The following is a 13,995-nucleotide window of genomic DNA, read 5'->3' on the forward strand; positions in this document are numbered from 1 at the left end:
TGTTGCATTTCTAAACAATGACAACAAATTATCAGAAAGAGAAATTAAGAAAACAATCTCGTTTACAACTGCACCAAAAAGAATAAAATACCCAGGAATAAATTTAATCAAGGAGGTTAAAGACCTGTACACTGAAAACTATAAAACATTAACGAAAGAAACTGAGTAAGATACAAATAAATGGAAAGATACTCTGTGCTCAGAGAGTGGAAGAATTAATGTTGTTAAATGTCCATATTACCCAAAGCAATCTACAGATTCAATGGAATCCCTATCAAAATTCCAATGGCATTTTTCACAGAAATAAAATAAAGTCCTAAAATTCGTATGGAACCAAATAAGACCCCATATAGCCAAAGCAATCTTAAGAAGAACAAAGCTGGAGGCATCACACTCCCTGATTTCAAAGTAATCAAAACAGTATGGTATTGTCATAAAAACAGACACAGCTAATGGACATATACACACTAACAAACGTAGTAAGGTAGATAGCTAGTGGGAAGCAGCCGCATGGCACAGGGATATTGGCTCGGTGCTTTGTGACAGCCTGGAGGGGTGGGATAGGGAGGGTGGGAGGGAGGGAGACGCAAGAGGGAAGACATATGGGAACATATGTTTATGTATGACTGATTCACTTTGTTATAAAGCAGAAACTAACACACCATTGTAAAGCAATTATACCCCAATAAAGATGTTAAAAAAAAAAAAAAACAGACACAGAGATCAATGGAACACAATAGACAGCCTAGAAATAAAACCAAGCATATATGGTCAATTAATTTATCACAAATTAATTTATGACAATTAATTATGCCAAAAATACACAATGGGGAAAAGACACTCTCTTCAATAAACGGTGTTGGGAAAATTGGATAGCCACATGCAAAAGAATGAAATTGGACCACTGTCTTACACGATATACAAAAATAACTTGAAATAGATTAAAGACTTGAAAGATCTGAAACCATAAAACTCCTAGTAGAAAACACAAACAATAAAGTAATATGACCTCAAAAGCAAAGGCAACAAAAGCAAAAATCAGCAAGTGGGACTACATCAAACTAGAAAGCTTCTGCACAGCAAAGGAAACCATCAACAAAATGAAAATCACATAACTGATAAGGGGTAAATATCCAAAATATATAAAGAACTCATGCAACAAATACCATTTGCAAAAAATAATACCATTAAAAAATGGGCAAAGGATCTAAATCAACATTTTTTCAAAAGATATAAAGAAGGCCAACATGAAAAGATGCTCAACTTCACTAGTCATCAGGGAAATGCAAATCAAAGCCACAATGAGATACCATCTCACACCTATTAACATAGCTATTATCAGAAGGACAAGAACTACCAAGTGATGGCAATGATGTGGAGAAAAGGGAACCCTTGTGCACTGTTGATAGGAATGTAACCTGGTGCAGCCACTATGGAAAACAACATGGAGGGTCCCTACAAAATTGAAAACAGAACTACCATATGATCCAGCAATTCCACTTCTGGTTATTTATCTGAAGAAAATGAAAAAACTCGCTAAAAATAATGTACACATCCTCGCATTTGCTGCAGTATGACATACAATAGCCAAAATACAGAAATCACCCAAGCGTCCATTGATGGGTAAGTGGATAAAGAAATTGTGGGGGGTGTGTGTGTGTGTGTGTGTGCGCATGCGTGTGTGTGTGTGTGTGTGTGTGTGTGTGTATAAAATGGAATATCATTCAGCCGTTTAAAAGAAAAGACAAGAAAAGAAATCTTTCCATTTGCAACAACATGGATGGACCTTAAGGGCATACGCCAAGTGAAATAAATATGACAAAAAAAGACAAATACCATATGATCTCATTTATATGTGAAATCTATTTTTTTTTTTTTTTGCGGTACGCGGACCTCTCACTGTTGTGGTCTCTCCCGTTGCGGAGCACAGGCTCCGGACGCGCAGGCCCAGCGGCCATGGCTCACGGACCCAGCTGCTCCGCAGCATGTGGGATCCTCCCGGACCGGGGCACGAACCCGTGTCCCCTGCATCGGCAGGCGGACTCTCAACCACTGCGCTATCAGGGAAGCCCGAAATCTATTTTTTTTAAAAAAAAACAAGCTCACAGATAAAGAGAACAGAGGCAGGAGGGTGTGGGAGTGGAGGGTGGGTGAAATGGAAGAAGGGAGTCAAAAGGTACAAATTTCCAGTTATAAAATAAATGTCACAGGGATGTAATGCACAGCATGACAATGCTAGTTAATACTGTATTGTATATTTTAAAGTTCCTAAGAGAAAAAAATCTTAAAAGTTCTCATCACGAAAGAAAAGTTCTGTAACCATGTATGCTGATGAATGTTAACTAGACTTACTGTGGTGATCATTTTACAATATATACAAATATCAAACCATTATATTGTACACCTGAAACTAGCATAATTTTGTATGTCAATTATACTTCAACTTAAAAAAGATAAATAAATGTCATGGGTATGTAATGTAAAGCATGGTGACTATAGTTAATACTGTAATGTATGTACATTTGAAAGCTGCTAAGAGAGTAAATTTGAAAAGTTCTTGTCACAAGAAAAAAAAACTGTAAATATGTGTCATGGTGGATGTTGGCTAGACTTATTGTGGTGGCCATTTCACAAGATATACAAATATGGAATCATGCTGTACAACTGAAACTGATATAACATTATACGTCCCTTGTATCTAAGTTTTTTAAAATTTGCTCTGATTAAAAAAAAAAAAGATTGGGATAATGCTATCACCCCAATAAACTCTACTACTTAATATTTAGTAATTTACTTTGTACCGAGTCTATTTAAACATATTCCCATTAAGTAGATCAGCCTTTAATTAGGCACATTTTATGGCTTAACTAGGGGTAAATATGAGTGACCCAGTAAGAGGATAGTCATATAATTCATGTGTTAGAACTGTCCATAACAAATGAATATTTAACTATCAAAGGTGACTTGGTAGAGAACCACCAAACCTAATCAACATACTGCACTAAATAAATAATGTTTTGCCCCTCTGAACAGCACTTTAGAATTATAGCACATATGAACTATTACATCCCTATGAGATTGATTTCATAATTCCCATTTTACTGATGAAGACCAGAAGATTCAAAAACTGAGTAACCTGCCCAAGAATCCCAGTCATAATAGGTAGGGCCAGAGCCTGAATGCAGGTCTGAGCTCCTGGACCTGCTGGACCTTGTACCTTAATCAGGTTACACGAATGCTCATATTATCAGCTCCCTTCAATGCCACCTTATTGGATACTATGAGGAGAGTTTATATTATTTTCGTTTTAAGAATCAGAAAGGCAAGCAATTTAATCGTACAATCAGCATCAGTAAGTTTTACACCAGCTACACAGGTACTGCAGAAGACAAAAATTGATTCATTGCAGGACTAAACCAAAGGTACTGATGTTAATTGTGCTTTGATTTTAAAGTTAAAAAACCGTATTACCATGTTAGATTTTTCAGTTCTTTCTCCCTGTACTTACTCTTAAAAGGTGTTAAATATAAGATTCTTTTCACGATAAAAAAAATCATTTTATTAAGAATAGTACCACTATTTCTGCCAGGCGATTATTTTATTAATTCTCCAGCAAAATCACCACCTGAGAACAAACTCGTGGTGCTATGGGGAGGAAAAGAGAGGGAGAGAGGGAAGGAGGTAGAGCGAGAGTAAAGACTTCATTTCAGTATTTAAAATCTAGCTAATTCACCATTTAATAATCTTTTCTAAAATGAGTAAGACTGAAATACAACTTCTAAGGGAAACATTTTTCTTCCCATGTTAAAATAACATGCCAACAGCTACCAAGGAAATATACTTTACTTTATGTACATTCATTTTCATAGATTCCAATTATGAAGTGTGTTGCAATAAAATGGAGTGCATGAAACACACTTAAGGTGAGCATCATTTTTACAAATTTTGCCAATTTGCAAATCTCACCCCTTCTGTCTCCTTACTTCAACATAAGATAACCTCTAAAACATCAGCAGCAGCTCATTACGGCACCTCCATAATCCACTTATTTTTGAAGCTGAGGCTTGTTTCCCCTCGCTCTGTGCTCAGTGAATGGAGCACAGCTGTTGTTTTGAAAAGGCTAGAGGTTTTACAAACCTGCCAGCTCTTCATTCCCCCTCCAGTCACAGCTGCCAATATAATAAATTCTTTTCTCAATTCCATCTTTCCTGGGGTTAAAGGAGAGGGAATCAATTCCTGGGGATAAAAAGATCAAACTTTGAAACCAAAATCTACAATCCCAGGAATATGAGCTGCATAGCTCCAAATAGCAATAACAATTATAAAAACAGAATAATGGCTAATAATTATTGAAGCTGTACTATGTAACAGGCAATATGCCAGTGCTTAAAAGCATTATCTCACGTAATCCTCAAAATAACTTCCTGAAGTAGATACTATTATTATACTCATTTTGCAAATGGGGAAACTAAGTCTTAGAGCTAAGTACCCTATGCAAAATGACATACTCTTAAGTGACAAAGATTTCAAGTCAAAGGGCCTGAGAAATAAATTTAGGGCTTCAATGGCCAAGCTCCAAAGCTCTCAACCTCTAAAAGCCATAGGTTATTTTTAATATTTGAAAAATCTACATGAAACAACCAATTAAACCATTTAACTGTAAATGCCATACAAGGTAGCTAAAATTGTAGTTTTTTTTTTTCCTTTAGTTGAACTTAACGTCAATTCAGTATGCACAGCATATGCTGCTCTAATTACAGTCTTTGGTAAAAAAATGGGGAGGCAAATCATTAATAATCAAAGGTTTTGAGGAAAAATATTTTTGTAATATGCGATTCAAAATGAGAAAACAGTTTAAGAGATATCTTGTGTGAAAATTTGGGGAAACGATGGACTAAATGACCTCAACGATCTAAGATGGATCTAACAACGTCTGATTCTTTGCCTAACAAACGCTTCTACCCCAGAAATATGTCTGCTCCACCCTTACTCCAGTCTCTTCCTCCCTCCAAATCTCACACTCATAACCCACCAGCTGCTTTTTATTACCATTGGCAGGCCTAGGAAACTTTGAGATTAGCTCTCAATTACTAGGATGAGCTGAATAAAGGCAGCTGAAGTTGACTCAACTTTTATTCTTTGCTATGAATCCTGGACAATTTTTTCTTTTTTTTTTTTTTTTTTTTCCGGTACGTGGGCCTCTCACTGTTGCGGCCTCTCCCGTTGCGGAGCACAGGCTCTGGACGCGCAGGCCCAGTGGCCATGGCTCACGCGCCCAGCCGCTCCGCGGCATGTAGAGATCTTCCCAGACCAGGGCACGAACCCGCGTCCCCTGCATCGGCAGGCGGACTCTCAACCACTGCGCCACCAGGGAAGCCCTGGACAATTCTTTAATTTACCTGGTATCCTGCAATTGTTTTCTGATTCTCCTCACTACTTGCTGACTGACTTACCCTCTGTCCAATTGCCTAGCTCTGCTTCTTCAACTACTGACCACCTCCTGGAAGCTGCTCAGGGTATGATCACTGGGTCTCTATCCCGGCCCCCATCACTGGGATCTGGATCATACTGATGGACTAAGAAGTACCTAACTCCACCAGAGTTCACATGCTTGTGTCTCATAAGTGCTCTCTTTTCCCTTTTCTGCTTCCTTGCTAGTTCCACTTGAGCTGCTACAAGCCATACTCTACCATGACTTTCTAAAATGACCATAATATTATAGCTGATTTTGGTTGGCACACATTCCATAAAATGCTATGGGCAGGGCTTCCCTGGTGGCGCAATGGTTGGGAGTCCGCCTGCCGATGCAGGGGACACGGGTTCGTGCCCCGGTCCGGGAGGATCCCACATGCCACGGAGCGGCTGGGCCCGTGAGCCATGGCCGCTGAGCCTGCGCGTCCGGAGACTGTGCTCCGCAACGTGAGAGGCCACAACAGTGAGAGGCCCCCGGGCCGCGAAAAAAAAAAAAAAAAAAAAAAATGCTATGGGCAGCTTGTGAACAAAAATTTTAATATCCGTAATTTCCTGGTGGTCCAGTGGTTAGGACTCTGTGCTTTCACTGCCTAGGGCCTGGGTTATATCCCTGTTTAGGGAACTAAGAGCCCGCAAGCCGCGTGGTGCAGCAAAAAAAAAACTATTAATATGAATTGGAAGATTGGGATTGACATATATACACTAATATGTATAAAACAGATAACTAATAAGAACCTGCTGTATAAAAAATAAATTAATTAAATTAAATTAAAAAAAAATCATACCCAAGGTATAAAGTCATTATTTACTTTTGTACTTTTTTAGCTAGAGTTAACCAATGAAAATCCTAAAGGATGTTATACAGCTGACTCACAACCGCCCCATCCCCAACTCTCTGAATGAAACAACTTATGATTCACTTCCTTGGAATCTTTAGTATTATTTTTATTTCCTATATAATGACATTATCAAATCGTCAATAACTATGAACTCTTTCTCATTCCCCATTTTATTTGCTCTGGACACTTTTTCCGCTCTTCAAGCTAACACTAGCCCCTGTGAGTTTTAAAATGCAACTAGTTTGAATATTCTCATAGTAATTAGTGTAGTCCGAAATATTCACGGACTAAGACTTAATGTAATGAAATAATACAAAATATTTCAATCAACATCTATTTTTAGGTACTGGGAATATAACAAGTGCAAAACAGGACAATGTTCCTGCTCTAACAGACTTTACGTTCTAAGTAGAGGAGACAGAAAACAAGAACAGCAGCAGTGGTGAGTACTACTGTAGAGGACCGGAATAGGATGATGTAGGAGTGATTAGGTGACTATGTTAGATTGGGTGATCAATGAAGGAGGCTCCCTGGAATCTGAATGGCATTAAGAATCCAATACGGAGGGGAAAGTTGCTCATTTTGGAGTAGGGAACAATAAATGCAAAGACCTTAAGACAGAAAGTAGGATGACATGTTTATAGGAACAGAAAAAAGGCCAGTGGCTGAAGCTTAGGGGGCCAGGAGGAGAGTGACAGCAGATGAAGCTGGAAAGACAAGCAGGGGCCAGCTCACCCAGGGTTTTTAATCCAAGTGCAAGGAAAGTCATTGGAGGGGGTTTTAAGCTTTACAAAGTCCTATCATTTGTGTACTAAAATGGCCCCTCTGGTTGCTATGCAGGTTACAGACTGTAGCAGGTGAAGAACAGAAATAGGAAGATCCATTAGAGGGCTTGCAGTAGTCCAGCTGAGAGAGGTGGCAGAGAGAGAAAGGTACAGAGATTCAGAAGGTTAGGAAGTAGAACTGAGAGAACTTGGAGAAGACAGGTGAGGACAGGTGAGAAAAAAAAGAAATCAAGGGTAAGTCCTACATTTTTCACTTGATGTACTGACTGGAGAGTGATGTGGTTTAGTGAGATGGGACAGCCTATGGAAATGTTGGTTTGGAGGGGGTCAAGTCAAGAGCAGAATTTTAGAGCTGGAAGAGATCTCATGGATCATTTAGTTCAACTGCTTTATTCTAGAGAAGTAAAGTGACTCAAACTTGTTAATGCGACTTGCCAAAAATCACAAAGTACCAGTACATTCTGGAAGAGCCACTGCCTCGGTTTACCAAGAGTTCTTAATCTTTTTGTGTCATAAGCCCCTTTAGTAGTCTAATCAAACTTGGAATCAAAATAACGTTTTAGTTTTTTAAGAAATTTCTTAAGTATGGGATTACAAAAAAACCAATTGTATTGAAATACAGTTATCAAAACAGTAAAAGAAAATGTGATTTGGTAACACTATATGTGCTTCTTTATCAACTCATTCAATAATAAGACCTCAGAGCAGACCTAATAACTACCATAGTTTCAGAGTAACGACGTGTGGTGTAAGTAATATTTCAAGACACCTGCAACGATTTTAATGGGATATGAAAATATTTGTTATTTCTATTGACAAAAAGTTAAAAGTACTACAAATATTCCCGTCGTTTGTTTCCTACATTCATAGCTGAAGGATATGCTAACTTTCAGGAAAGGTGTAGTGGGGAAAAGTGCAATTTTTCACCTTCTAAGTTCACGGCCTCCTGAATTCTATCCAGGAACACCTAATTTGTAGACCCCAAGTTAAGAGCCTTTGGTTAAATCCCTGATCATTTTCCCCCCAGATTAACATAATAGCCTTGGGACTGATCACCCTGCCTCCAGTATTTCCTCAAATCCATCGCTCATCCTGATGAAGGATCACAAAGGCCCATCTAACAATACTCCCCTGCTTAAAGTCCTTGGAAGGGTTCCTCATAGCCTATAGATAGTATGGCACTGACAGACATACACTCCAGGCTCCGCTTCTCTAATACAGTATTTCTACTTGATTTCCAGCATTGCACTGAACTTTCAAGACTCCTTGCCTGTGTTCTCGTCTCTCTTTTCTACTAGTATAAGACCCTACCAAAGTATCATCTTTCGAAGCATCTGAGTCCTTTCCCCCAAACAGAGCAATCTCTCCCTTTCCTATGAACTTCTTCAAAATCAATAAACGTTTTTGCCTGGCACATTACCCTGGGCCGTGGTTATCTGCAAATATTCTTTTTCCCATACATGACAGTACGCTTCTCCCAAATTCAGTGTTAAAAGGTGGTCTTGAATATTTGTGCTGGATTTTTACTAATCTAAAAATAATATCTCATATCCCCATCACAGTGTTCAGCTTATAAAGGGATTTCATACACCTTGTTTAATTCTCTTAATAATCCTATGAAGACAAGCAGTCTAAAGGATTACCTTAATAACCCTATAAAAACAAGTAGTCTGGCTCTTTGGTGGGGCTAATGGCGGACTCCAGGAGGGCTCACGCCAACGAGTACTTCCCAGAACTTCTGCTGCCAGGGTCCTTGTCCCCGCAGTGAGACACAGCCACCCCCCGCCTCTGCAGGAGATCCTCCAACACTAGCAGGTGCAAATACCTCCTGCCCCCTTCTTCAGACAGCAATGGAATCACACAGACTGAAAGTGAGGGGATGGAAAAAGATATTCCATGCAAATGGAAATCAAAAGGAAGCTGGAGTAGCAATTCTCATATCAGAAAAAATAGACTTTAAAATAAAGACTATTACAAGAGATGAAGAAGGACACTACATAATGATCAAGGGATCAATGCAAGAAGATATAACAATTGTAAATATTTATGCACGCAACATAGGAGCACCTCAATACATAAGGCAAATGGTAACAGCCATAAAAGGGGAAATCAACAGTAACAAAATCATAGTAGGAGACTTTTAACACTCCACTTTCACCAATGGACAGATCATCCAAAATGAAAATAAATAAGAAAACACAAGCTTTAAATGATACATTAAACAAGATGGACTTAATTGATGTTTATAGGACATTCCATCCAAAAACAACAGAATACACTTTCTTCTCAAGGGCTCATGGAACATTCTCCATGACAGACCATATCTTGGGTCACAAATCAAGCCTTGGTAAATTTAAGAAAATTGAAATCGTATCAAGTATCTTTTCTGACCACAACACTAGCCAGGACATGGAAGCAACCTAAGTGTCCATCGACAGATGAATGGATAAAGAAGATGTGGCACATATATACAATGGAATATTACTCAGCCATAAAAAGAAACAAGATTGAGTTATTTGTAGTGAGGTGGATGGACCTAGAGTCTGAAGTAGGTCAGAAAGAGAAAAACAAATACCATATGCTAACACATATATATAGAATCTAAAAAAAAAAAAAAAAAGGTTCTGAAGAACCTAGAGGCAGGACAGGAATAAAGACACAGACGTAGAGAATGGAATTGCGGACAAGGGGAGGGGGAAGGGTAAGCTGGGATGAAGTGAGAGAGTGGAATTGACATATATGCCCTACCAAAGGTAAAACAGCTAGCTAGTGGGAAGCAGCCGCATGGCACAGGGAGATCAGCTCTGTGCTTTGTGACGACCTAGAGGGGTGGGATATGGAGGGTGGGAGGGAGACGCAAGAAGGAAGAGATATGGGGATATATGTATACCTATAGCTGATTCACTTTGTTATAAAGCAGAAACTAACACACCATTGTAAAGCAATTATACACCAATAAAGATGTTAAAAAAACAACAACAAGCCGTCTGAAGTTTTACCTTTATTTTGCAGATGAGGAAACCGAAGTCCAGTGAGGTAAACTGACTTGCTCAGGTCTAATCATTTAACGAGCTAGAGCTGGGATCATAAAACCAGGCTCCTTAGTACAGTGCTTATCGTGAACTGAAGCCAATGTGCCAGGCCCAGGACAGGTGAATAAAAAGCATGAGAGCGCTGCCTTCAAGAAACTTTTCAACATAGTACCAATATGACCCTATTAGCAACAGTTTTTTTTTTAATATAATAGTACAAGGCCATTGCTGTACACCTGAAACTAACACAACATTGTTAATCAACTATGCTCCAATATAAAATAAAAATTAAAAGAATAGTACAAGTCCTATAATAAAATTAATCATAAAGCTAAACATTCCTTAATGTTTAAAAATATAACCAGTTTTCTCTTTTTCTGTTAGAATTTTTAACATTATTCCTATTATTCTAGACCGGAGAAATGAAAGCTGCTTGTAAACACTAGTTAAATATTACACAATTAACTAGAGGTTATTACTTCCATCTCTAGAAAGAGAAACTAAAGTGATAGCTTAATATTTTAAAAGACTTCAAGAATGTACCAATTTAAAACTGTCAAATAAGAACTAAGAATTCTTGACATTATCCTGCTAATTCATATTTATTTTGATCAAGTTGCTGAAATTTTTAATGCGATTTTCACGTATTACAACATGGCTAAGTATTTTGCTTATAAATAGTTCTCTCTTGTGAAATTTGAGGCTTATAGAAAACTGGGTTTTTAAGAGGGTGCTGCATGAACAGTAAAGAACAAAATTCAACTCAGTTAAGCAAATATTTATTATTATATGCAAGGTTGGTAACGCACGATGAGATGTGTTAGACACAACTCCTGCTTTCAAGAAGCTTAAAACCTAGTAGGAAGGATGACAATCATAAACATATCTACAATTTTTAAAATATGATATTTATTATGCTTTAAATGTGATGCTTTACATATCACACACCTTAGATAAACCTTAACATAAGCAGCTGGAGCAAAAAAAGTTTTTCAAACATCCAAAATATCCTTATTTGGAATGAAAAATATATTGTATATACTACATATGATGGATATTACATAGTGGTGGAAATCTATGAACTACAGTCACAAGTAACAACAGGATAAGTCTCAAAAATAGGATGCAGTAAAGAAGGGAAGGTGTTAGGGAAGGAGAGAAGGAAGAAAGACCACAGAGTATCTGGAAGGAGTTGTGAAAGAAAGATGAAGAGCTTCTTCGAGTGATTTTTAGCAAGGGGTACATGATTTCTTAGAACCAGGAATAAAATATTTTTTTTAAAAAAAAGGAGGGTGGTAAATTATATAAAGGAATTTCAAGGTAAGGTAAGGAGAACTGAAATTCAAAGAATTAAGGATTGACAAGTATTCCACTCAAGTCCTTCCAGGGTTAGGGCGGATGGGATTGGAGCTTGATCAAAGCAGAAGTTCACAAACTTGAGAGCCCGAAAGAATGGCTCTAATTATTTAACCATATAGTTAATTTTATATCTAATTATGTTAGCTTGTTTAAAAAGATCCCTAGGCCATACCCAGAGATTCTGATTTAGTTGGTCTGGAATAGAAACTGGAACCTATTCTTTTAAGAACCATCATAGGTTTTGAACACAGGTTGCACAAACAATTTTGAGATATATACATTGGAGTCACTTTTGAAAACGTAACAGAAAGAGGATGAAAATAAACCTTTTAAATACATACTTGATGGGCCCATACTCACACAGACTGAACTAAAAGGCCGGGGATAAATTCTTAGAACGGGGACTTAAAGGCCTGTCACCTACAAATATGTAAATATAACATACATATAAACATGTACTATTTCTCCCAAAAAAATTTCAATAGGGACTTAGGAGTACCACACACTCTCACCAACAGCTAAGCAATAATACTCTATCTGACACTTTGGCAATAAGAAAGAAAATTTTTATCTGGATTTTCCTAATAATCAGTGAAACTGAAAACATTTTCTTAGTATGACATGGAAAATTTGATTAACATGTGAATGTCCACAGCCCTCCTCCTTCCACTTCCTTCTTTCTTAAAAAGGAATGACTTGCTGATACTAAGTTGACCAACATAATAAAGGCAACAAGTAAGAAATGTTGGGGGGAAGTGATCTTGTTAGCTGGGATCTGAGGAAAAAGCTTTAGAGTGTGACCTGTAAGAAGCCCCAGGGCAGTAAGAGAAATGGGGAGGAGAAAAGACCTTGCAAGAATAATCTGGTTTATGAATTAAATTCCCTTTAATGCTCTTTGAAGGAAAAATGGAACTCCTTTTTAATAACTTTTGGGATTGAACGATGCTTCTTGAACAAGACCCAGTTCTGAATTTGGACCAAGTGTATTCGTAAATCAGTTAGGATTACAGTTTCTCCTGGCCATTTGCACCACTTTTATAAATTATGTGTTGATATTTGTGCATTTTTTTTCTACCAAGATTTTTTTTTCATTAATAAGCTTCATTTTCTAGAGCAGTTTTCGGTTCACAAAAATTGAGGGGAGGGGCTTCCCTGGTGGTGCAGTGGTTGAGAGTCCGCCTGCCGATGCAGGGGACACAGGTTCATGCCCCAGTCCGGGAAGATCCCACATGCCGCGGAGCGGCTGGGCCCATGAGCACTGGCTGCTGAGCCTGTGCTCCGCAACGGGAGAGGCCACAACAGTGAGAGGCCTGCGTACAGCAAAAAAAAAAAAAAAATTGAAGGTAAAGGACAAAGAGTTCCCATATACCTTCTGTCCCCACACACATAACAACCTCCCCACTATTAACATCCCCACCAGAGCGTTACATTTGTTAGAACTGATGAACCTACATTGACGTATCATTATCACCCAAAGTCCACAGATTACATTAGAATCCACTCTATTGTATATTGTATAGATTTGGACAAAAGTATAACGACATATTTATACCACTGTAACAACATACAGAATAGTTTCACTGCCCTAAAAATCCTCTGTCCTCTGCCTATTCATCTGCAAAGCTTTTAATTTTAATGAAGTTCAGCTTATCAATTATTTATTTCATGGATAATGCCTTTGGTGTTATACCTAAAAAAATCATTGCCATATTCAAGGCCACTTAAGTTTTCCCCTATGTTATCTTCTAGAAGTTTCAGAGTTTTGCATTTTACATTTAGGTCTATGATACACTTTCAGTTAATTTTTATGGAAGGCCATAAGGTCTATGTCTAGATCCATCTTTGCACGTGGATGTCCAGTTGTACCAGCACTATTCGTTGACAAGAATATCTCTGCTCCAATGTATTCCCTTCGCTTCTTTGTGTCAAAGTTCAGTTGACTATATTTGTATGCTTTTATTTCTGGGCTCTCTATTCTATTCCACTGATGTACTTGTCTATTCTTTCACCAATACGATACTGTCTTGATTAATGTAGCTTTATAGCAAGTCTTAAAGTCGGGTAGTGTCAGTTCTGACTTTATTTTTCTTCAATACTGAGTTGACTACTGAGTCTTTTGCCTCAGCATACAAACTTTAGAATCAGTTTGTCAATATCTACAAAATTACCTGCTGGAATTTTGATTTGGATTGCACTGAACCTACAGACCAAGTTGGGAAGAACTGACATCTTGACACTATTGAGTCTTCCTAACCATGAGCATGGAATATCTCTCCACTTAGTCTTTGATTTCGTTCAGAGTTTTGGGGTTTTGTTATTGTTTCTGTTTTTTTGCCACCCTGTGGGGCTTGCAGGATCTTAGTTCCCTGACCAGGGATTGAACCCGGGCCCCCAGCAGTGGAAGTGCAGAGTCCTAACCACTGGACCACCAGGGAATTAATCAGAGTTATATTGTTTTCCTCAAATACATCTTAATTTTGTTAGGTTTATACCTAAGTTTTTCATCTG

At 38.1% G+C, this 13,995-nt stretch overlaps 1 protein-coding gene and 1 non-coding gene across 2 annotated transcripts in view; both read right to left on the reverse strand.

Moving 5' to 3' along the window:
• JMJD1C (jumonji domain containing 1C) overlaps positions 1 to 13,995 on the reverse strand; it is a 308,347-nt gene that overhangs the window by 286,992 nt on the left and 7,360 nt on the right. The window lies entirely within an intron of this gene.
• On the reverse strand, positions 13,850 to 13,922 carry TRNAG-UCC (transfer RNA glycine (anticodon UCC)). The gene has a single exon. It is a non-coding gene; the product is annotated as a tRNA-Gly (tRNA).

This window comes from Aethalodelphis obliquidens, unplaced genomic scaffold, assembly GCF_003676395.1.
Source record: "Aethalodelphis obliquidens isolate GAN/ISIS:26980383/991018 unplaced genomic scaffold, ASM367639v1 scaffold73, whole genome shotgun sequence".
Classification (NCBI taxonomy): Eukaryota; Metazoa; Chordata; class Mammalia; order Artiodactyla; family Delphinidae; genus Aethalodelphis; species Aethalodelphis obliquidens.